This window comes from Nomascus leucogenys, chromosome X (genome assembly GCF_006542625.1).
Source record: "Nomascus leucogenys isolate Asia chromosome X, Asia_NLE_v1, whole genome shotgun sequence".
NCBI classification, from domain to species: Eukaryota; Metazoa; Chordata; class Mammalia; order Primates; family Hylobatidae; genus Nomascus; species Nomascus leucogenys.
In genome coordinates this window covers 14,362,094-14,388,391 of record NC_044406.1, presented here as the reverse complement: position 1 = coordinate 14,388,391, position 26,298 = coordinate 14,362,094, and positions in this window count along the sequence as shown.

Genomic DNA, 26,298 nt, shown 5'->3' with positions numbered 1-26,298 from the left:
CTGAATGTTAATCCCCAAGACAATGGAAAAAATGTCTCCAGGGCATGTCAGAGGTCTTCGTGGCAGCCCCTCCCATCACAGGCCTGGAGGCCTACAAGGAAAAGTGGTTTCATGGGCCCAGCCCACGACAGAGGGACAAATTGCTCCTTAAGAAAAGGGAAGGAATTTGTGTTTGGCTCCTGAGAGAGACAAACTAGAGAAGCAGCAACAAAGACAGAGACAGGAACAAGGAAACAAGAACCTGATGCTGAGTTGCAGAAGGGGCCAAAGAATCGTTTTAAGAACCTGCGTATCCAATGTTAATTTTAAGTTTTGTCCATTGTAAACCAGGAGTGCACAAAATGCACATTTTAGCTACATGTCCAATGGCCCAAGCCAAGGCCAGAACCAAATATTCATCCTAGAATGAACATCTGTACATAAAGCTTCATTGTAAAATATTACAATTTTATTATTAACAGTCATCATCATCATGTTTTAAAGTATACCATTTTACTGTAGCTACAAGAATATCAGCTTGAGTCACTGCTGGGTGGCTGTTTCATCCACCGAACCACACATTCGTAATTCTGTACCAAACGAAACATTCTCTTTCAATTGAAATTAGAAAAACTGCATAATGGTTTTGGCCAGCACTGCCAGCATAGATTGTGCTGCTAGTGATGTTGCCACAGATTTATTAAGTTTCCTTCCCAATAGTCACTTACCAAGGTCAACATTTACTTTTCCAACTAAAAGGTTAAGTTGATGGTGACAGTGCAATTTCAGTGAAGCCGACTAACCAACCAAGCTTTGTACAGGGCTCAAGGAAGATAATTTCTGAATACAGCAACCTTAAGATTGTTTTTCTTGTTCTTTCTTTTTATTTCTAAAACGTGTGCTACAGTTACAATGCTTTACATGATCACTAGAGATAAATTTGACCCCAAACCTTGGATCTGGAAATGTGGCATTGGAGCAAATAATTGGCTTTCCAGATGACAAAACTATCTATGAATTTCCACCTGCACCTCAGCTTTTCATTGCATTCACACCAATTTCAGCATCTTCGTTGGAGAAAAATGATAGCAGGATCTTTCCTGCAGGTCATGTAGGAAATACTTGCAGCTTCAAGGCACATCGGTCTGGTTAACTGCTTCAGCAGCTTCCAGAAAATAAACCACCTTTGATGCAAGTAACCACTGGTTGTTAATAAGCCCAGCTATGTTGGAATCATTATCTGCAAAGTACAATGTTAAAGTTCCATTATCCAAGTGGTATTTTTAAAAATCAGTTTTTGCTTCTTTTACATCTTTTTTGGCCTGCAGTTTGTGGTTTGAAGAGCACTTCCAATAATCCCTTGCACAATGTTAGGGAAGGAGTTATTGTTTATTAAAAACAACAATGACTTAAATTTGTGCTTCCTAAACTTTACTGATACCCGGAGATCCTGATTTAGCAGTTTAGGGTAAGACTCAAGAATTTGCTTTTCTGACAAGCTCCCAGGAGACACAGCTGCTGATGAGGGGCTCACATCTTGGAATAGCTCTGAGTCAAAAAAAATGACCTTGTTCCCACCGTCTTCAGTTTTATGTCTGGTTTACTGAACGGATATTTGTCTGCTTTTCTTATTTTTTCCAGTTTCTAAGCTTCTTTTCAAGGAAACCATTCAGCCCGCTATCCTTTTTTTAACAGCTTTTTTGAGAGATAATTCACATATCCTGCAATTCATCCACGTAAAGTGTACAGTTCAATGGTTTTTAGCATATCCACCAAGTTGTACAGTTGCTATGGTTTGATTGTATCCCCTCCAAAATTCAGGTGTTGAAACTTAATGGGCAATGTGATAGGATTACCTGGTGGGACCTCTAAGTGGTGATTAGGCCCTGAGGGGTCCTCCTTCATGAATGGGGTTAAGACCCTTGTAAAACAGGCTTCACGGAGCCTTTGGCTCTCTTGCCCTTCTGCCTTCCCCCGTATGAAGACACAGCAATCCTCTCCTCTGGAGGATGAAGCTCTCACCAGACAACTGAACCTGCTGGCACCTTGATCTTGGACTTCCCCACCTCCAGAACTGAGAAAATTAATTTATGTTATTTATAACTTAGCCAGTCTGTGGTATTCTGTTATAGCAACACAAATAGACTAAGCAAGCATCACCACAATTTTAGAATATTTTCATCTCCTCAGAAAGAAACACTATATCCTTTAGCTATCACACCCCTGCCCCCTGGTCTCCTAGATCCCCAACTTCCGGCAACCACGAATCTACCTCCTGTCTCTGTGAACTTGCCTCTTCTAGACATTTCGTAGGAATATAACCATACAATCACCTTCTGTTCATTTATTTGTTTCTCTTTCTTTGTCTTGCTCTTTCTTTCTTTCTTTCTTTGTCTTGCTCTTTCTTTCTTTCTTTCTTTTTCTGAGACACAGTCTCACTCTGTCACCCACGATGGAGTGCAGTGGCACAGTCACAGATCACTGCAGCCTCAGCCTCCTGGGCTGAATCCATCCTCTCACCTCAGCCTCCTGAGTTGCTGGGACTACAGGTGCACACCACCACACCCAGCTAATTTTTGTATTTTTTTTGTAGAGATGGGGTTTCACCATGTTGCCCATGCTGGTCTCAAACTCCTGGGCTCAAGCGATCCACCCTCCTCGGCCTCCCAAAATGCTGACATTACAGGAATAAGCCACCATGCCCAACCTTTAATGTTTTCCTGAAGGGACAGGAGCAGAAAATATTTGTCATGAACATGATTAGAAAAACAACTCTGTCAGCCACCATTTTTAAAGAAATGAGTTGCTGAGGGATGACATGTCTTCCTGAATAGGGTGAGTGGTGTCCGTGCTGAAGGTTATTTGGATTTTGAAGGTTTACTACTTACTGTTGTGGTACTACTTATTTTACATGTCTACTACCCCATTTTCTGAGAAGGACTCACTCTTTCTTTTGGAGGACGTGTCCTCACTGCTCCAACTGTGTGGTTTTAATGGCAGCTAATCATAATACCCATTCCCCAACCCTCATCACCACTCCTCCACTTCCCACCCCCACTTTAACCCAATTCATAAGAGATGATGCATGACCCAAGCCTGCTCTGCTGGAGGCCTGCCCTGGATGTTAAGAGAATCATTTCTTTTCAGGTGTTTATGCTGGGAGAATGTGAGCCCTTGGAGCTGCATAACAACCAAGGTTTCAACATTTTAGTTGAAACCTGCAAAGAGAAGCAGAGATAGGAGACAAGCAGAGTCTTGACAGGAGGATCTCCATCTTGTCCCTGAGGTTCCCAAGGTAACCTTGTTTCTTGCTTCCTCAAGACTCAGTTTGTTGAGCCTATCCTTTATTCTGGGAGCCTGGAATGGACTTCAGGCAGGCCTAAAGGCTCAGATCCAGAAACTGGTGGTAAATTAACCTTTTTTTTTAAAAGGCAGGGTGATGTGGTTTGGATGTGTGTCCCAACCCAAATTTCATGTCAAATTGTAAACCCCAGTGTTGGAAGTGGGGGCTGGTGGGAGGTTACTGGATCATGGGGGTGAATCCTTCATGAATAGTTTAGCACCATCCCCTTGGTGCTGTCTTGTGGTAGAGTTCTTATGAGATCTGGTTGTTTAAAAGTGTGTGGCATCTCCCCCTCTCGCTCTTCTTCCTGCTGCTACCATGCAAGATGGCTCACTCCCCCTTTGCCTTTCACCATCATTGGAAGCTTCCTGAGGCCCCCCTAAAAGTGGAAGCCTCTATGCTTCCTGCACAGCCTACAGAACCATGAGCCAATTAAACCTCTTTTCTTTACAAATTACCCATTCTCAGGTATTTCTTTATAGCAATTTGAGAACAGACTAATACACGGGGTCTCATTCTGTTGCCCAGGCTGGAGTGCAGTGGTGCAATGATAGCTGAAATGGTTTGGATGTGTGTTTGTCCCTATCCAAATCTCATGTTGAATTGTAATCCCGTGTTGGAGGTGGGGCCTGGTGGGAGGTGATTGGATCATGGGGGTGGTTTCTCATGGTTTAACACCATCCCCCTTGGTGCTGTCTTGGCAATAGTGAGTTCTTGTGAGATCTGGTTGTTTACAAGTGTGTGGCACCTCCCCCATCTCTCTTTTCCTCCTGCTCCCAGCCATGTGGAGTGTCAGATCCCCCTTCTCCTTCTGCCGTAAGTTTCCTGAGACCTCCCCAGAAGCCAAACAGATGCCAGAATCATGCTTCCTGTACAGCCTGTGGAACCGTGAGCCAATTAAACCTCCTTTCTTTACAAATGGCCCAGTCTCAGGTATTTCTTTATAGCAATGCAAGAACAAACTAATACAATAGTTCACCACAATCTCAATGTCCTGGGCTCAAACAATCTTTCCACCTCTGCCTCCCGAGTAGCTGATACTACAGGCAAAAGCAAGTGTACTGATCTTAAATTAACCTTTGATGTCATCAGTCTTGTGGTAAACAGGAAAAATGTGCTAGGCATTGTTTTGCTTCTATTTTTTAAACCTGGTGAGTAGGCAAGCGGGTAGCTAGGCTCTTTGATATCATTGAAGGAGCTAAGAGAGTAGAAAGATCCCAAGAGAAGAGGAAGGTGAGAGTTTCTCCCAGCCAGAAAAATTCTCAATCTGTGCTCACCTTCCTTAAAGAGATCTCTGAATAATCCAGGATGCAAGCTGCATCATCTCCTGCTTTGTGAGGCTGTTGGGTACAGTTAAATTTCTGTATCTTTTGCTATCACAGAAAACATATTCCTTTAATTGTGTCTATGGGCATCTTTCCACATCACTGTCCTGCTGAGACAGACACATAAGTTATCCCAAGATCCTTCCAATAAATCCCTTTTTACTTAATGTCCTTTTTCTTTGCTTTGTCATCTGCTTCAGAAAATTCCAACTAATGCAACTATTGATGCTCAGAAATTTAATCATCATCCTGCTTATCTAAAGTGAATGCATTCACTATACTTTTGTGTAACATATAACTATATATAACCATAGCCACGTGGGAACTTTGGATTGTGAGGTACAGAAAACTCAACTTAAACAAAATTGGCTCACATAACTGATAAAGTCCAGTAGTAGGGGCCCTGCCTCCATTTATCTGTGACTCTTTTCTCTGCCTTCCCATGTAATACTGTCTACTAAAGACTGGCATGCATTAAATTTTTTTATTTTATACGTTTAAGTTGTACAACATGATTTTTTATTTTTAATTTTTTCAGATACATAATAGTTGTACATATTTATGGGGTACATGTGATATTTTGATACAAGCATAAAATGGGTAACGATCGAATCTGGGTAATTGGGGTATCCATCACCTTAAGCCTTTATCATTTCTTTGTGTTGGTAACATTCCAAATCTATTCTTCTAGTTATTTTGAAATATACAATACGTTATTGTTAATTATAGGCACCCGACTGTGCTGCCTAACACTAGATCTTATTTCTTCATCTAACTGTTACAACATGATGTTTTGATATATATGGTGAAGTGATTACTACAGTCAAGTAAATTGTCATATAGTTACTTTTCTTCCTTTCATTTTCTCTTTTCTTTTTTGATGGCAAGAGCACCTAAAATCTACCCTTTTGGCAAATTTCCAGTACACAATACAATGTTATTAACTGTAGTCCTCATGTTGTACATTAAATCTCTAGGCCCATTTATCCTACATAACTGTAACTGTGTACCTTTTAACCTACATCTTCTCATTTCCCCCACATGTGTTAACCACTGTTCTACTCTGTTTCTAAGAATTCCTCTTTAAAAAAAAAAAAAAAAAGATTCTACATATAAGTGAGATCGTGTGATATTTTTCTTTCTGTGCCTAGCTTACTTCACTTAGCATAATGTCCTCTGGGTTCATCCATGTTGTGGAAAACGGCAGAATCTCCTTTTATAAGGCTGAATAATACTCCACTGTATATATGTACCACATTTTTTTATCCAGTCATCTGTTGATGGACATTGAGGTTGTTTCCATATCTTGGCTATTGGGAATAATGCTGGAATAAACATGGGAGTGCAGGTATCTTTACAAGGTGCTGATTTCATTTCCTTTGAGTATGTGCCCAGAAGAGAGTTCACTGGGTCATATGGTAGTTATATTTTTAATTTCTTTAGGAATCTCCATACTGTTTTCCACAGTGGCTGTACCAATCTACATTCCCACCAACAGTGTACAAGGGTCTCTTTTTCTCCATACCCTCACCAACACTTGCTCTTATCTTTTTGACAAAAGCCACCCTAACAGTAGGACTCACATTCTTTATGGAAGCAAAATGGGTGTAGAATTTTGTTTCCCCTGAAATCTCCTCTAATTGGACAAATTTAGCATTCATAAAATGAAGAGGAAGGGATTAAGGCTGCCACTTGCTGGCAGAGGCAACCTCAAGGTCTACCACAATGACCCAGCCTCTGTTTTGGCTTAGGTTGATAATTGATGAACTTCCACTTGTGTATCAGATATTGTTGATGAATAAACAAAGTTCTTCCCAAAAGAAACTCACGATCTACTAGTCAATACATAGTTACTTTAAATATAATATTAAATGCTAATTGAAAGGTAGTCTAATAAACCCAGAGGAGGGTACTTAGCCTAACATAGAGTGCTATAAAAGCTCCCTGTAAATATTTTACCTGCACTTGAAGATATTTCCAATTGGGACCTAAACTCCATATAGATACTCCATGAGGGTAAAGCCTGACTTCACAGTATCCACTAATCCCTGACAGTGACTGACTGTTATGCCAACCTAAATTCGTTCCAGATGAAGCCTTTGCCCAATTGTATTTCATCCAGTTAGTGGTTTTCTTGTTTTCATTTTCAACTAGTTGTTTTTTCTCTTGTTCTCTTTCATTAACTCCGACCAGAGTAACAATCCTATCCTGCCCTCCTCCATTTGTTCTTACAGCTCCATCCTTTCCACCTACATGTGAAAACTTAATTTTCATTTTCCAAAGTACAGAGACACAATAGCACTTTTCTGAGCAAGTTGGCCAATGCTGGGAAGGTGAGAACTGACATTTATTGGGCACCAACTGCATGCGTGGCATGACAGTAACTTTTCTTGGCATTCACTTAATTCTCAAATAAGTCTGTGACATAGATATAGTATCCCTGCTTTACAAATAAGGAAACTGAGCCCCAGAGAATGTATGCTACTCATAGAAAGTTGGAAATCTACACTCAAGGCCATCTGATTTCAAGGTTGTTCCAAAGTTATGCTTTCTTTGTTATCTTCATTCTTATGTGCAGCCATTTCAGTAATGGCTGCACATAAGAATCATCTGAAGGGTTAAAACACACACAACCAAGACTTTGACCCCATTCCTAGAGATCCTACTTTAAATGAAGTGACCCAGCCATTAGAATTTTCCTTCAAAGACTTTTGGATGATTCTAATGAAAACCCAAGGTTAGAACAAATCATACTAGGATGTGCTGCCTCTCAAGCCGTATCAATAAATTTCATAAAACATAGCAGAGGCTGAACAGCACTTCAATCCTGACATCTAAAAATAGCGAATCGTGGCACCAACACACAGTATTAGAGGAACTCAAGGTAATTTCACCTAGGATGCTGCACTCCTGCAAACTGTTTGTTAGACCTGGGCCCGAGATAGACTGCACAAATCAGATCCCAGAAGTCTGCTCTTGGCTTTGCTTCTGAGCTGTACATGGTGGCTGACTTCTTAGCACCCACCACAAATGCCCTGCCCTATATGCCCTTGACCCTGGATTCCACTTGCAGCTACCGTGGAAGCCCTGCACATGCTCCTCACCTCAAGCAGCCACCCTTGTCTCTCTGCATCTCTGCCCAACAGCTTTCTCTAGCACCTTCAGAGCTGGCTTAGCCTGTGCTCTGGGTGTCCAGGTAGTGCCAGGGATTTATCAACGCCAGGGGCAGCCCTTAACCAAATGAAGGACAGAAGTCAGTGGCTAAATACCTCAGCTTCGTTGTCCTCAGTGAGACAGTTAGCAGGCTACCTGGTTCTCCTGAGCTGCCTTTCTCCACAGTTACAGTTACTCAGTAATTCACCCTTTTTTGGTGACTTCTTCCCTCGCCTGTGTAATGCTCCCCAGTCCCTCACTAGGCTGCCTGAGATCACCTCCCCTGGTTACTCCCTGTATCCAAATCCTAGTCTCAGTATCTAAGGATACTGAGGGGAACCAAACTAGAACAACCTCCAGGTGTTTCATTTTGACTTCAGATATAAATAAGCATTAAGCTAACAAAGACGCCAATTTAAATATGAATAGTACTTTATCGCTTACAAAGAGCTTTCACAAACACTATCATTTTGATAACTAATGAAGGATAACATCTTCTAACACCATTACAAGGTGGTTTCAGGATGGATGCAATGGGCTTTAATTTCTTGAGAGAAAAGGATACCATTATCATAAGAAAGACAGGCATAGATTAATTTTTCCCTGTATGCATGTACTCTGCTGACTCCATTAGTGGGTTCCTCCCAAGAAAAATGGTGTATTCAAGCAAATATTATAAATAATTCTATTGTTTATACAGAGGATGCTCAAGCAATTAATGCAACATCACGCTTTTTTTTTCAAGTTTTACCATGAATAGTCATTCATACTTCATTATGTAAAATTATATATTAAAAATATGTGTCATGGAAACATTTTTCACTGAGATAAAAATAATTTGACATGGGTCACAGACTATGGGTAATAGAGAAATTCAATATTTTTTTTTCTGTCCTGCTACAATTTAAATAAAAATGAGATAGAAAGGGGGAGATTATGGGAGTTGCACCATAAAAAGTAATATACCTTGACATTTCTTTGCAACATACAAAAGACTCTGCTGGATATTATAGCTTATAGCAGTCTTAGCTATAGGGAACTTTAAATAAAATTGACTGGCTCAAGGAAAGGATATTATTATTTTGAGAGTAAGAATGAGCAAAAATTCACGGTTCTCTCGGAATCCAAATCCCTAATGAAATGGATAATCCTGCAGTAGAAGAATTTGATTTAAGCTATTATTGTCCCATCTGTGCTGAGTCAGGGCTGGCCACCTTGCACGTTCCTTCACAGAAAGTAGGGCTCCTTCTTAGTAGAATTGCAATCTTTTTTCTCTACAGTTTGAAACCTTTTACTGCTGGTTGGATTTCTATTACTCATATTTTCAGGAATTTAAAAGCACCTCTTTAAAAATAAGATTAGAAGTTTTACGTTTATATAGGAGGGTACCATATTAACCACGTAGTTAGGGTTCTTTTAGTTTTATATTTAATTTAATTGTACTTATACTTTTATATTTACTTTTTAGGAAAATAAAAGCTGGACGGGCGCAGTGGCTCACACCTATAATCCCAGCACTTTGGGAGGCTGAGGCGGGTGGATCACCTGAGGTCAGGAGTTCGAGACCAGCCTGGTCAACATGGTGAAACCTTGTCTCTACTAAAAATACAAAAATTAGACAGGCAGTAGTGGCGTGTGCCTATAGTCCCAGCTACTCAGGAGGCTGAGGCAGGAGAATCGCTTGAACCTGGGAGGCGGAGGTTGCAGTGAGCTGAGATAGTGCCAATGCACTCCAGCCTGGGCGAAAGGGCGAGACTCCATCTCAAAAAAAATAAAATAAAATAAAATAAATTAAAAAAAAAAAGGAAAAGAAGAGAAAAGCTATAACTATATATAATAAACGTATATAATAATATATAGATTTTTTTACTTTTATATTTACTTTTCAAGAAAATAAAACGTCTGAGCTATAACTATATATAATGAGCTACATAATTATATATATGTGTGTACATATATATATATATATATGCTACAAGATGAGCCTTGATCTTCCAGAATTTTTTTCTCTTAATCCATTGGCCCTGACCTTAATTAAACCACACAATTTCATTTCTCTGATGAAGTGGGGTGCAAAGCTGGATGTTTCCTGGTAGGGTGTGACAGTGAAAAGGGACAAATCGCTTCTGAGGGAAAAACAGGAAATAGTGCTGATCCTAATTCATGACTGAGGGAGGAGACAGGCCAGATACAGAAGCAACATCTGAAACATTCCTTGTGGCCACCCCTTCTAGACTCACTTAACAGAAGGGCCTGCAACCTGAAGAGGTGGTAATTTGGGGCCACTTGAAGAAATTTGAGGAGAAGGAAGCAGAGTTGAGGATAGTGGCCCATGCCTGTGCTCTTAGCTTGAGCCCAGGAGTTCAAAGCTGTAGTGCACTATGGTTGTGCCTGTGAATAGCCACTGCACTTCCGCCTGCGCAACATAGCAACACCCCATCTCTTTAAAAAAACAAACACAGAGACAGAAGAAAGCAAGTATGTAGAATAAAAGACACTGGAAATCAGTGGACTCCCCCCTCAGAAAGAGGTTGGATTTGCCAGTGAATGCATATTTGATGTTCTCAATATATTCCTCATTTCTAGAAAACACTAACAATTCCTGTTTTAGCCATCACTCCACTTATACCAGGACATTCTGTGTAGGGATGGGGAGATTAGTGAGTTGGGCTTGGTCTATAATCTGCCATTTTTTCATTCCTGATAATAATAATGCTATGGGGATGTTCATGTTAGTTAAAACTGTAGTAGTGTTCCAGGTCATGATACGAATTACTACTGCAGGCTTAAAAATAGATTGCAAAAGGGTAGATTGTAAATGTGTCTATAAATAAATTTACATGTAAATATATCTATAAATAAATTTACATGTAAATATATCTATAAATAAATTTACATGTAAATATATATATATATTTGGGACAAAACTTAAAATACATTCATATCTTTTTTGAGGCAGGTTTATAACTAAAAGAGGTGATTATTTGTTATTCAGCACTACAAAAATCTATTTTTATTAGGAGTATTGCCCTCATCTATGCTTACTTTTGGTAATTTATCGAACACCAACATTCTGGCTTGGCAAGGTATAATCTCAGCTACTCCGGAGGCTAAGGTGGGAGGATCACTTGAAGCCAGGAGTTCAAGACCAGCCTGAGCAACATAGGGAGACTCTGTCCCTACAAAAATTAAAACAAAACAAAATACCAACATTCTAGTCTGCAAGAAACTTGAAGAGAAAAAACAGGTTTGAAATGAATAGGACTGAGATTAATTGAGAAGGCACCTTTGGTGTTTCCTACCTGAGTACTGTCTGAGACTCAGCTTACTTATTTTAGAATCATCCAATAGCCTCATACTGACTTAAATGTTATGTGTCGCTCATGAAAATGTCATATTCTCCACATATAGCACTTAAATAATTTTACCCTGGATTTTAGAAAGATCCCTGTTTTCCTCTTTGCTAGGATAGAAATAGGTTTTTGAAATATGAATTTGTGTTTTTGAAAAGTTTTAAATATTCAGAACTTACATTCAAACACTACCACATTACACAGAATACTTGTTTGTGTTTTCAAACACAAAATATTACTTTTAAATTATACCTGCTGTAACGTTTAGATGAATTTCCTTTCAACACTTGGAAATTATAATATGCTTAGATGTATTATTTATCAGCTCCCTTTCTCCTCCTGCTGTTTGCATGTTGAAGGAACAGTACAAGCCAAAAGATTTAAGTTGAAGTCATGCAAATGATATAAATGGTGGATATTGGAATTGGACAGGTTGTACAAATATTCCTGGGTCATTTTAAGCGGATTTTTTTCTGTGTCTGGCTAAGAGTTAGATTCTTGGATATCAGCTAAAACTGTCAAAATTAAACTCAGTTGTGAAAATTCAATCCTTAGGAGGCATTCTTTAACTGAAAATCTGTAAGTATGATGCTAACCATTTAGGCACCCAGGGGAAATGTGGTGAATAAGACTTTGCAAGAGCAGATTTGAATTTTCGAATGCATGTTTCCCTGTTGGAAACAAATCACTTTTATTACCTTTTCATATTTTTCATTTGCAATTTGTGGACTCATAAATATTATACATAGTTAAAAATCGAATGGAATTCTATAATTTACTTTTTCATAAACATTTTAAAAAGAAATTGGCTTGTTCTTTGGTGCTCTCATGATATTGAAGATGAAAAATATTATATTAGCATTTTGATAGATTTGGAAGTTTTAAAAAATTTGTGACTCTAGAATAATGTAGTTTCTGACTTGGTTGGAACAGTTGTAGGGGCAAAGGGAAAACTTCCCCTTTGCCCTCTGAAGGTTCACTGAAAAATCTACTCACAAAAGGCAGAGAAGGCATACGAATTTATTTAATAGGAGAGAAGGCATACAAATGCATTAACAGGTACAGGGGAGAATCACAGAGTGATTACACCAAATAGGGCCCTGATACTTATTTAGTTTTTGTTTTTTTTTTTCAGAGGGGAGGAAGGAGATGGGGAGCATAGGTAATTCTGTTGAGGGGCAATAAATAATTACTAGGAAGAATGAATGGATGGGGATCGGAGATTAACTTGTAAATGATTCTCTTCGGATATCTTGTGAAAGGGTTAGTTCAGGTGTAGTTACAATCTTCAGTCTTATTTTTTGCAATAGATAATGAGATAACAGGTAGGGGAAGAAAAAACAATTGTTCTCCTTGGGGAGTCTGTCTGGTTTTAGGGGAAAGTCTTCCAGTGTCTGTTGATCTTTAAGGACCTTTAATTCAAAATACTCATGATACTGTGGGAGGCAATCAAACCAGAGCAACTCCATCTTGAATAGGGGCTGGGTAAAATAAGGCTGTGACCTACTGGGCTGCATTCCCTGGAGGTCAGACCTTCTTAGTCACAGGATGAAGTAGGAAGTCAGCAGGACTGGTATCACAAGACACAGGTCATAAAGACCCCGCTGATAAAACAGGATGTGGTAAAGAAGCTGGCCAAAACCGACAAAAACTAAAATGGTGATGAAAGTGACCTCTAGTCATCCTCACTGTTCATTGTATGCTAATAGTAATACCTTAGCATGCTAAAAGACACTCCCACGGGTACCATGACAGTTTACAAACGCCATGGCAACATTCAGAAGTTACCCTATATGGTCTAAAAAGGGGAGGTATCTGTTTCAGGTGAGCAGCAACTACCTGGAGCTGGTGGCGCTGGGGTAAGAAGAATTTACCAAGACAGTTGTAGGTAAAGAAAGGCAGATTTGTTAAAGAAGGTAGGAAAATACGTTGCAAGGTAGCAACAGGAAGACAGCAAGAGAGGAGCTGACTACAAAGAGACTGAGGCTTGCTGGGGATTTTACAGAATGGTGCTGTGCTGTGTACTGAAGAGGGCTTTGTGCACTACTGATAACACCAAGGTTGCAGTGAGCTAACTTGCAGGTGTCTGGTGATAAGTTGGGCACAGGAGGGCTACATGTCTGGGACCATGAAGAAATGCAGACTTACAGCTTATCTGCTTTCTCTTTTTGCTTTCCCTTGGTCCTGCCAGCCCAACTCCCTCTCCTTAATTAGGACTCCACAGGACCCTCAGTTCTGGGAAATCTCCACCCCTTTCCTGGAAAATTCATGAATAATTCACCCCTTGTTTAGCATATAATCAAGAAATAATTGTAAGTATACTCAGTCGAGCAGCCCATACTGCTGCTCTGACTATGGAGTAGCCATTCTTTTATTCCTTTACTTTCTTAATAAAGTTGCTTTCACTTGACTCTATGGATTCACCCCGAATTCTTTCTTACAATCATTAATTGAATTACATACGGCATGGGGGTCGGGGGACAGGTTGGCAGGTAGAGTTCTTAGCAAAATCTGCTCCTACGAGTGGAGGAGAGATATCAGTACATCAAGCAAAATGTTTGGTAACCAGTGGCTTTTGAGTTTGCTGATTTATAAGAAGACATATTGCTGAAATTTTAGCATTCATCTGTTACGGATGTTGGAAATAAATCCAAGCACTTTTATTGCATTCCGTGCTTTATTACTAGTGGGGTAGCCTCTGAGCTCTTGTTAAGAGCACTAGTAGCAATTTTCACGTTGATTTTTCTTAAGCAGATGCTTATTTTTTCTAGTTCTTTGTTACTCTTTGAAGGAAAAACCAAATCCTTAAAATTAATCTCCAATTCATACGTATATTAGTATTTCAACTGGCCTAGAAAACCTCAGAGTTTTTTCCACAGGTGACCCATCTTACATACTCTGAACTCAATGCTGTTGAGGTATTCAGACACACTTGCAAAAGAAAAGAAGAGAAAAGAAAAAAGAAAGAAATCACAAATAAATGTCATCTGGTTAGGTTTTATTCATCTTTCTGGCTTACTGCAATCTTTCAAATCCTGATTCTGAAATTGGTATTCCTTTCATTCTAGTGCCATCTGAAAATTTGATCAGTTTGCCATCTCAAAAAAAAATGGGCAGTCTGCTGGACCACCCTGTGCCTCTCCTCAGGGAGCCTAGCAACAGGCTGTCTCCTAGAAATGACTGCAAGATTTTCAGCCAAGAGTCGTGGTTGCTATATGCAAATTTCAGATGGCTCACATACAGCATCAGGATGATCCTCACCTAGGCAAGGCCATTCCATTACCCATTAACCCATGTCCTTCTAATTCCTAATGACACATTCCCAGTCAGGTGTCCTTTACCCTCTCCCAACTTCTGTATCAGTACTGGGGTGCAGAGTCCTTCTCCTGGAGCCAAGCCTTGGTGCTTCCAACCATACCCAGCCTCAAAACACTTATGTATAGAAAGAGAAGGGTTTAGGTAGGGGGAGGGGTGGCACAAGTATGTATGACATTGTCTGCCATATATTTCATTGACACTCTACCTCTAAGCTTCCTCAGCCAATCTGCTTTACCCCTGCATTATGTGCTGTGTATAGTATTTGTCCTTGCCCCAGGATGTAATAGCTGGCACTCAATGTGGGGCAAATACCACTTGACCTAATGCTATAGGTGTTTCTGTGTTTTCCAAAGACAGAAGGGTTCACTTGGGGGTGGGATATGTCTTCCCTGGGGTTGTTGACAAGTCACCTGGCTGAGTTGGAATGACCAGTGACTAGGTGGTCACAAGGCTTATGCCCAGAGACTGCAGAAGCCCTGGAGCAAGCTATTTGCAACAAAAGAAAAATGTAGGACAATAAAGATGTCCATAATTTCATTCCATTCCAGGTAAGAATGCTGAGCAACTCCTCAGAAGTTTGGAGAGCCTTTCAAGTCCTAAAGATGACAAAGATGTGGTAAGCAGACTAATGCCCCCCACCAAAGACGCCTATGTCTGTCCTAATCCCTAGAACCTGTGAATATGTTACTGATATGATGTGGCTATGTCCCCACCTAAATCTCATCTTGAATTGTAGTTCCCGTAATCCCCACATGTCATGGAGGTACCCAGAGGGAGGTAATTGAATCATGGGGGCACTTACCCCCATGCTGCTGTTCTCATGATAGTGAGTGAGTTCTCAAAAGATCTGATGGTTTTATAAGGGGCTTCCCCCTCCCCCAACTTCGCTCTGCTTCTTGCTGCTGCCATGTGAAGAAGGACGTGTTTGCTTCCCCTCCTGCCACATTCGGAAGTTTCCTGAGGCCTCCCTAGCCCTGCAAACTGTGAGTCAATTAAACCTCTTTCCTTTATAAATTACCCAGCTTTGGGTATGTATTTATTAGCAGCATGAGAACAGAACCCAGTCTTGGGTATGTCTTTATTAGCAGCATGAGAACAGACTAATACAGTAAATTGGTACTGGGTATTGGGGTGCTGCTATAAAGATACCTGAAAATGTGGAAGTGACTTTGGAACTGGGTAACAGGCAGAAGTTGGAACAGTTTGGAAGGCTCAGAAGAAGATAGGAAAATATGGGAAAGTTTGGAAGTTCCTAGAGACTTGTTGAATGGTTTTGACCAAAATGCTGACAGTGATATGAACAATAAGGTCCAGGGCGAGGTGGTCTCACATGGAGATGATGAACTTATTGGGAAGTGGACCAAAGGTGATTCTTGCTATGCTTTAACAAAGAGACTGGCAGCATTTTGCCCCTGCCTTAGAGATCTGTGGAACCTTGAGAGAGATGATTTAGGGTATCTGGTGGAAGAAATTTTGAAGCAGCAAAATGTTTAAGATATGACTTGGGTGCTCTTAAAAGCATTCAGTTTTATTCATTTACCAAGATATGGTTTGGAATTGAAACTTATGTTTAAAAGGGAAGCAGAGCATAAAAGTTCAGAAAATATGCAGCTTGAAGATGTGATAGAAAAGAAAAATCTGTTTTCTGAGGAGAAATTCAAGCTGACTGCAGAAATTTGCATAAGGAATGAGAAGCCAAATGTTAATCACCAAGACAATTAGGAAAAATGTTTTCAGGGCATGTCAGAGACCTTCACAGCAGCCCCTCCCATCACAGCCCTGGAGGCCTAGGAGGGAAAATTGGTTTCCTGGGCCAGGTCCAGGACCCTCTTGCTGTGTGCAGCCTATGGACTTGGTGCTCTGTGTCCCAGCCTCTGCAGCTGTGGCTAAAAAGGGCCACAGTGCAGCTTGGGCCATGGTTTCAGAGGGTGCAAGCCCCGAGCCTTGGCAGCTTCCATGTGGTGTTGGGCCTGTGGGTGCATGGAAGTCAAGAATTGAGGTTTGGGAACTTCTGCCTAGATTTCAGAGGATGTATGGAAATGCCTGGATGTCCAGGCAGAAGTTTGCTGCAAGGGCAGGGCCCTCATGGAGAACCTCTGTTAGGCCAGTGCAAAAGGAAAATGTAGGGTGAGAGATCCCACAGAGTCCCCACTGGAGCATTGCCTAGTGGAGCTGCGAGAAGAGGGCCACCATCCTCCAGACCTCAGAATGGTAGATCCACCAACAGCTTGCATTGTGCACCTGGAAAAGCCACAGACACTCAAGGCCAGCCTGTGAAAGCAGCCAGGAGGGAGACTGTACCCTGCAAAGCCAGAAGGGTGGAGGTGCCCAAGACCATGGGAACCCACCTCTTGCATCAGCATGACCTGGATGTGAGACATGGAATCAAAGGAGATCATTTCAAAGCTTCAAGATTTGATTCCCCTGCTGGATTTCAGACTTGCATGGGGCCTGCACCCCTTCATTTTGGCCAATTTCTCCCATTTGGAATGAGTTATTTACCCAATGCCTGTACCCCCATTGTATTGAGGAAATAACTAACTTGTTTTGATTTTACAGGATCATAGGCAGAAGGGACTTGCCTTGTCTCAGATGAGACTTTCAACTTGGACTTTTGGGTTAATACTGGAATGAGTTAAGACTTTGGAGGACTGTGGAAAGGCATGATTGTGTTTTGAAATGTGAGTACATGAGATTTGGGAGGGGCCAAGGGCAGAATTATATGGTTTGGCTATGTCCCCACCCACATCTCATCTTGAATTGTAGTTCCCATAATGCCCACGTGTCATGCGAGGGACCCTGTGAGAGGTAATTGAATCATGCGGGCAGTTACCCCCATGCTGCTATTCTCATGGTAGTGAGTGAGTTCTTACAAGATCTGATGGTTTTATAAGGGGCTACCCCACCTTCGCTCTGCAATTCTCCTTGCTGCCACCATGTCTATTAGTCCATTTTCATGCTGCTGATAAAGACATAGCTGAGATTGGGTAAGTTATAAAGAAACGAGGTCTAAAGGACTCACAGTTCCATGTGGCTGGGGAGGCCTCACAATCATGGTGGAAGGTGAAAGGCACATCTTACATGACAGCAGACAAGAGAGAGAATGAGAACCAAGAGAAAGGGGTTTCCCCTTATAAAACCATCAGATGTCATGAGACTCACTCACTACCACGAGAACAGTATGGGGGAAACTGCCCCATGATTCATTTATCTCCCACTGGATCCCTCCCACGACACATGGGAATTATGGGAGCTACAATTCAAGATGAGATTTGGTTGGGCACACAGCCAAACCATATCACCATGTAAAGAAGAATGTGTTTGCTTCCTCTTCTGCCATGATTGTAAGTTTCCTGAGGCCTCACCAGCCATGCTGAACTGTGAGTCAATTAAACCTCTTCCCTTTGTAAATTACCCAGTCGTGGTTATGTCTTTATTAATAGCATGAAAATTGACTAATACAGTTACCTTACACAGCAAAGAGGAGTTAAAGCTGCTAATCAGATGACTTGAAGACAGGGAGATTGTCCCCGACTACTGGGTGAGCCTGATGTCACACAAGGGTCCTTAAAAATAGAAGAAAGAGGGCCAGGCATGGTGTTGCATGCCTGTAGTTCCAGCTACTTGGGAGGCTGAGGCTGGAGAATCACTTGAGCCCAGGAGTTCAAGACTAGCGTGAGCAACATAGGGAGACCTCATTTCTTTTAAAAATTTTTCTTTTTAAAGTTAACCAGGCATGGTGGCATGCCTGTAGTCCCAGCTACTTGGGAGGCTGAGGCAGGACGATTGCTTGAGTCCAGGACTTTGAGGCTGCAGTGAGCTGTGGTCATACCACTGCACTTCAGCCTGGGTGACAGAGCAAGAGTGAGACCCTGTCTCTAAAAAAAAAATTTTTTTTAAGTGAAAGGAAGACAAAGAGTTAGAATGCGTAGGAAAACCACATAGACATAGCCAAGGGAAGAGTGTGTGCAGAGGCTAACACCTCCTGTTCTGTCTGGTCATCACCCTAGACCAAGTCAAGCAGTTCCTACAAGGCTCCTGGGAAAGCAGCCAAGTGGCTCCTGATCACCTCTTGGGATTTTGTTTCAGGACTCCTTACCCATACATGCATCAAGGGAGCTCTGCAGAGCTGCACAGTTGGTTCTGCGTTACTTTTTGTAGCCTACCTATTCATAGAGTGTCTTTTCTAATCTCTGATTTCACCGTAGAAACCCCACTTAAGGTCCAGTTAACTTCTGCCCCTGAAAGGAAGTTTGTGTTTAATGCCCCTGGAAGAAGGTCTGCCAGCTCTTCAGTCTGAATGGATGCTGGGAAGCCAACTCCCCTGGCTGGCTTCCGACAGCAAGATGTTCCTCTAACCAAGAGGCCCTTCTTCCTCTGACTGACTGCCCAAGGCCTTCACAATTCCCACTGTTACATGATAGACAGAGTGCTCCCTGCCCCTTCCAACTTCTCCATGAATATGTACAGTAGCAGCTTAGTAAGAATGCTAAAACTATAAAACTCTTAGAAAAAATACCTAGGGGTAAATCTTCATAACTCTGCATTTGGCAGTGGATTCTTAGACATGACACCAAAAGCATAAGCAATACAAGAAAAAAATAGATATACTGGACTTCATCAAAATTAAAAACTTTTGTGAATTAAAGGACACTATGAAGAAAGTGAAAAAACAACCTACAGAATAGGAAAAATGTTTTCAAACTGTATATCTGATAAAGTTCTAATATCAAAAATATAAAAATAACTTACACTCTAACGACAAAAAGACCAACAACCGAACTAAAAATTCACAAAAAAACTTGAACAGATATTTCTCCAAAGAAGATAAAGAAATGACCAACAAGCACATAAAAAGATGTTCAACATCATCAATTATTAGGGAAAGGCAAATCAAATCTATTATGAGATACCATTTCACATCAACTAGGATAGCTATAAAAAAGAAAACCCGAAAAAAACAAAAAACAGAAAATTACAAGTTTTGTTGAAGATGCAGAGAAATTGGAGCCCTCATACACTGCTAGTGGGAATGTAAAATGTTGCCACTGCTTTGGAAAACAGTTTGGCATTTCTTCAAAAGGCGAAACATAGAATTACCATATGACCCAGCAGTTCCACTCCTAGGTATATACCCAAAAGAAATAAAAACAGATGTTCAAATAAAAATGTGTATACAGATGTTCGTAGCAGTACTATTCATTCACAACAGCCAAAAGGTGGAAACAACCTAAATGTCCATCAACAAGTGAATGGATAACAAAATATGGTCTATCCATAAAATGGAAAATTATTCATCCATAAAAAAGAAGAAAGTACTGCTATAGGCTACATCATGGATGAATTTTGAAAATAATTTGCTCAGTGGAAGAAGCCAGACAAAAAAGGTCAGATAATGTATGATTCTATTTACATAAAAAGAATATAAAGAGAATTTATATTTGTCCAGAATAAGCAAATCCATAGAGAAAGAAAGCAGATTGGTGGTTTCCAAGGGCTGGAGAAAGCGGGGAATGGGGAGGTACTATTAATAGGTATGGAGTTTCCTTTTGGGGTGATGAAAAATTCTGGAACTAGATAGTGGTGATGGTTGTACAATGATGTGAATGTACTTAATGCCAGTGCATTGTATATCTTTAAAAAAATTTAAATGGTTAATTTAATGTTATGCATATTTTACCACAATAAAAAATAAGAGTGGGGAAAAAAGAACAAAGCCATCTAACAGTGATCATGCAGAGCATGCTTGTCCATCCTGTCCACAAGGATACCAAGTCCTTGCCAAATGCGTTGGAGAAAACTGCACACTATTTGTACCACATTACTTTGATCAACAAGCCTAACATCATCAGTGAAGGTAGAAGTAAGAGCAAATCTGATGATGAGACATGATGTTCTTTGAGACTCCTCTGTCCTCCTTCCACAGCTCACTACTTTCCTGTGTGAGTGCTTGCAAATCATTCTTTGAATATTGTATTCCATTACCTGGGAATAACATCAAGTATGCTCGACTGTTATGTCTGATATTGTCTCCTTTTTCAGAATCACGACTCATCTCCTCCATTTCTCTGGTGTTTCTCCTACTTTCCAACTATAGGCATTAAGGGTCTCATTTGTAAGTTTTCTCTGTTTATCATATTCACTGGGGCCCAAACCCATACTAACAGCCAACAGGTGCTGCATCTTTCATCTGTGTTTTTTTCTCCTTTGTTTCTTTTTTATTTTTATTTTTTGTAGAGATGATGTCTTACTACGTTGCCCAAGCTGGTCTTGAACTCCTGGGCTCAAATGACCCTCCTGCCTCAGCCTGCCACACCCAGCCTTTCTTCTTTGTTTCTGATCTCACTTCTCACCACCCTCCTCTTTGCTTGCTCTACTCTAGCCATACTAGTTTCCTTCCAATTCCTTACATCAAATATGCCATGCTTCCTCCTGCTAAGCACTCTGTTCACTCTGCCTGGAAAGCTTATCCCCCACATTTTACCTGGTTCATTTCCTCACTTTCTTCAGATCTGTGCTAAAATATCACTTTGCCAGAGAGGCCTTCCCTGACCACTCTATTCAAAATAGCAACACCCACCGCCCCTCTCTGGCATCTCTCTCGCTTGAGATTTATTTATCACCTCCTGACCTATTTATTTATCTACTTATTGTGTCTTCTGCTGTTACTCCCTTCATCTTACCTCTTGGCACTTTTCACTACCTGACACATTTATGGGTTTATTGTTGGTTTGTCTGGCACCCCTGGCATGTCACGGGTGCTCAGTAATTATTTATGTGATAAATCAAGGTTGGGCTTCAACTTTCCCCTTACCCATGCAGTCAATCAGCCAAGAATTACTGAGAAATCTTTATTTTCCAGGAACTGCATTAGGTTTCTGAGATGCAGAGAATAAAAATACATGGTCCCTGTTTGTAAAGAGCCTCCAGATTAGTAGGAGTGGATGGACAACCATTTGTCATAGGAGGGGCTGTGATGTGGGGAATATCAAGGAGGCCTCACTGAAGGGTTGAAAAGGACTGAGATGTTTCTGAAGGCCAAGGAAGGGCTCCACAGGCATTCACAGTCACTGAGGTGTAAGAAAACACACCTTGTTCAGGGAACTTCAATATTCTGAGGCTGGAGACCCAGATGCACAGGACAGAAGGGTGGCAGTTATCATCACTTGATTATTTGTTTATCTGTTTACATATCCCCCACTCTCTTTCCCCTTACCTCTCTGACTTATCATGTTCTGAGCAAGCCCCAAGAGCCTGACCCTCAGCTGAGCACAGTGGCTCACACCTGCAATCCCAGCACTTCAGGAGGCTGAGGCTAGAGGATCCCTTGAGTCCAGGAGTTCAAGGCCAGCCTGGACAACATAGGTAGACCCTGTCTCAACAAAAAATAAAAAAAAATTAGCTGGACATGGTGGTGCACACTTGTAGCCACAGCTACTCAGGAGGCTGAGGTGAAGGGATCACTTGAGCCCAGGAGGTCAAGGCTGCAGTGAGCCGTGATATCACTACTGCACTCCAGCCTGGGTGACAGAACAATACCCTGTGTCAAAAAAATAAAAATTTTAAAAAGCCTGACCCTGAAGGGCCACTAATTGGAATTTGATACCCACAGGTGATGGAGTATGTGGTCAAGAAGACAAAAAGGGGGAAAACAAGGCAGGGAGCTCAGCAGCTATGCTGTTTGTACAAAGCCTTCATTATTTCTGCTTGCAGATGGCCACAGTACTTAAGAAAGCTGCCAAGTCAGATTAAAATCAATCAAGAATGTAGAATATGGGTCTTAAGTTCAACAGACAGAACTACTGGTGAGAGAGTTGTTGCCATACAAAGGCCTCCCTGTTTCAGCGTAGGTTGGAGTAGGGCAATGTTCAGGGAAAGGCTGGCTAACCACCCCAGCATGTAATTGAGTCTGTTCTTTTCTCTGTTCTACTAATGATTCATTAAACAGAGTGTACCGCTCACTGCGATCCAGATTCATGACTTCAAATCAAACAGAGGAAGCCAATTTCTGCAAAGTATGAGAAAGAAATAGTGCCTTCGGCTCAGTTAGGGCAGGCTACAGAAGCAGGAACCCTGCAATTGCTTTTTTCTGGGTAAGATGTTTTAAAAAAACTATAGCTTCAGACCTACACTGAGGACAGGTAGTAGAAAAAAGTCTAGGCTACTGATAAACACATCCCTTGGACTTGGTTACCATTGTGACAAACTCTTTAAACAAACCTATAAATAAATATGAAGTTAAGACATTTTAGCTGTAGTTAAATGGTTAGGTTAGAGAAAGAAATGAAAAATTGACGCTAAATATTTTATTTTATTTTTGAGACAAGGTCTCTCACTCTGTCGCCCAGGCTGGAGTGCAGTGATGTGATCTCAGCTCACTGAAACCTCTCCCTTCCGGGTTCAAGCGATCCTCCTGCCTCAGCCTCCCTAGTAGCTGGGATTACAGGCGTACACCACTAGGCCTGGTTAATTTCTTGTATTTTTTGGTAGAGACAGGTTTCACTGTGTTGGCCAGGCTGGTCTCAAACTCCTGGTGTCAAGTAATCTGCCCACCTTGGTCTCTCAAAGTGCTGGGATTACAGGCATGAGTCACTGCACCCAGCCAAGCACTAAATATTTTAAATATAAATATTACAGTCTTAAGAAATTAAATTTCTGATACAAAATTAGCTGGGCGTGGTGGCACGTGCCTGTAATCCCAGCTACTTGGGAGGCTGAGGCAGGAGAATCGCTTGAACCTGGGAGGTGGAGGTTGCAGTGAGCCGAGATTGTGCCACTGCACTCCAGCCTGAGTGACAGAGCAAAACTCCGCCTCGAAAAAAAAGAAATTAAATTTCTGTTACTTTAAGGAGAGCTGAGAATTGTTGGGAAGTTACTGTGTGTTAATACTAATATTCACATTCCATTGTGTCATTGTGTACCTACTATGTACTAAGCATCATGATGGGTCCTTGGCATACTTTATTTCATCTTCAAAATAACTTTCTCAAACATATAGATAATATTGACCTAATTTAACAGATGAGGAAACTGAGGTTCTGAGAGATTAAGCAAGCTAAGGTATGAGAAAAAGCCAAGATTTTAAGCTGGGTCTGCCTGACTTGGAGGGCATACTATTTTGTGTGGTGCCCTGAAAAGCTCTTTCTGGCTTTTGTGACAAATACCAAGTACCTTCCTAAACAAAGCCCTGTTGCAGAAAGAACAAATGAAAAATTAAATTAAAAAAGTATATTTACTTACTGTGAATTTGCAGTGATGGAAATCACAGTGAGGAGTTACAGTTTCTAAAGGAGTTATGAAAAGACATGATTCTCCACTCTTACATTGGGAGATACCCACAAGCACAAAAGAAGCAGTGGAAGGAAAGACTTTTATTTAAGAGGAAGAAAACTGCCTCAATTCAAGGTTAAATCATGAATAGAAATTAGGTATAAAATAACAAAGTGGCCGGGCACGGTGGCTCACATCTGTAATCCTAGCACTTTGGGAGGCTGAGGCAGGCAGATCACTCAAGCCCAGGAGTTCAAGACCAGCTTGGGCAACATGGCAAGACTTTATCTCTACAAAAATACACAAATTAGCAGGGCATGGTGGCATGCGCCTGTAGTCCCAGCTACTCGGGAGGCTGAAGCAGGAGGATCGTGGAGGCTGCAGTGAGCCATGATCATGCCACTGCACCCCAGCCTGGGTGACAGAGCGAGACCCTGTCTCATAAATAAGTAAATCAATAAAATAAGAAGGCTTCTTCATGAGAAACACAGAAAAGCCTCAAGAAAAGAGCCCTTTCATTGAGTGCTTGTGTGTTAGGTGCTTTGGGGCAATTCAAGGGAAATTCTAGACATTGGTCTCGCCCATTGTACCTGACTGTTCCTAGACTTCTGATATAACTCATGAAACACTTCATTTCTGTTAAGAGTGGAAGCACACGCATGCACACACACACACACACACACACACACATACACACACCCCAAAGCAATAGCAGATCCGAACTGGGCTTTTGGGGATCACCAAACTGAAAGGATCCTTAAGGTTTTGACTGTCCGGCCCTTCCTTGGACATCTCCAACAACTAGGAGATCACCTACTTCAATTCCAGACTCCTATTTTTACATAGTACTTATTTATATTTTATCTGAAATCTATCACCCTGTAACTTTTATCCATTGATCTTTGTTTTCCTCTCGGAACGAAACAGAATTCTCTCTTATATCTCATCTCTTTAAATGCTGTAAGAGAGTCATCTTTTTGCCCCTAAATATTTTATTTCCTGAGCTAACTATTCTCATTCATGTTGGCTGTTGTTCATATGTCATGATTTATAGCACTATATGATATGACTCCTATGAGGGAGTTGAAGTTGGTCTATGTCTTTCATGAAATACGTTTCCCAGAATTGAACATAATAAATAAAAGTATAGTTAAGATTGATTATCAAAGCATAGAACAGTCAGAATACTGTATTTCTTCTTCTTTTTTTTTTCTTTGATACCAGGTCTCGCTGTGTCACCCAGGCTGGAGTGCAGTAGCATGATCACAGTTCACTGCAGCCTCAACCTCCAGCTCAATTCCCCAAGTAGCTGAGACTACAGGCGCGTGCCACCATGCCCAGCTAATTTTTGTATTTTTTGTAGAAACAGTGTTTCACCATGTTGCCCAGGCTGGTCTCAAACTCCTGAGCTCAAGCGATCCACCCGCCTTGGCCTCCCAAAGTGCTAGGATTACAGGTGTGCACCATTGTGCCCAGCCTATATTTCTATTTAAACAGCCCAGAAATCCTTTGGTCCCCCTGCCCCTACACACACACTTGGTTTTGCAGTCTCATCATGCCCTTGGCTCTTACTGGATTCAGGGCACTAAAATCTTTGTCTTTTTATCCACATGCTGCTATTTAGCAAGTTCTCCCTAAACTAAAGCCTTAACTTTAGTTCCAAGGGTAGAACACTAAAACGTGTCCTATTTAAATTTCATTTTAATAGACATGGCCATTTATGCATGTATTTATGCATTTATCCCCTGCCTTATTTCAAAAGATACTAGGTGACTGATACATCATTCCTGGGCCAATGCCGGGTTGGATCTTGCTTTGTCATCTGATTTATTCACACTCCCCCCTAGCTTCTTGTTCTCCATACACTGATAACCAGGCCTGTTCAGCCCATATCTAGATTGCTTAAAGAAGTGTTGAAAAAGACCACGCTAGGAAAACAGCCCTGTTCAATACAGACCTTTGACAAAATTTGCTAGATTTGACAAAGATAGATCCATTAATCGGCATTCTCGTTATGGAGTGGTTATGCTGCCAAGCTATCTTATCATCCATCCAGTTTCTCCACCTTTTTCACGAGGATGCCATGAAAGAATGAAAAATGTCTTGCAGAAATACGGAAACTCTATGTCCATAGGATTCCTTTGATATACTAGTCTAATAAACATATCACGAAATAAACTAAGACCTGTCTGTCATGCTGTTTTTTCTTAGTAAATTCATGTTGTTGTTGTTTTTTTAAGCATCACCTCTTTTCTCTCTGGAAGTTCAGACACCACCCATTTGATATTCTTAAGAGAGAATTAACATTGAAATTCAGTTAACATCTCTATTATTGACCTTCTCCTCACCTCACTTCTTTTTTTTTTTTTTTAAGAGAAAGGGTCTCACTCTGTTGCCCAGGCTGGAGTACAGTGGCATGATCATGGCTCACTGCAGCCTCGACCTCCCAGGAGCAAGTGGCCCTCCTGCCTGAGCCTCCCAAGTAGCTGGGGCCACAGGTGTGTGTCAACATGCCTGGCTAATTTTTTATTTTTGTAGAGATGGGGATCTCCCTATG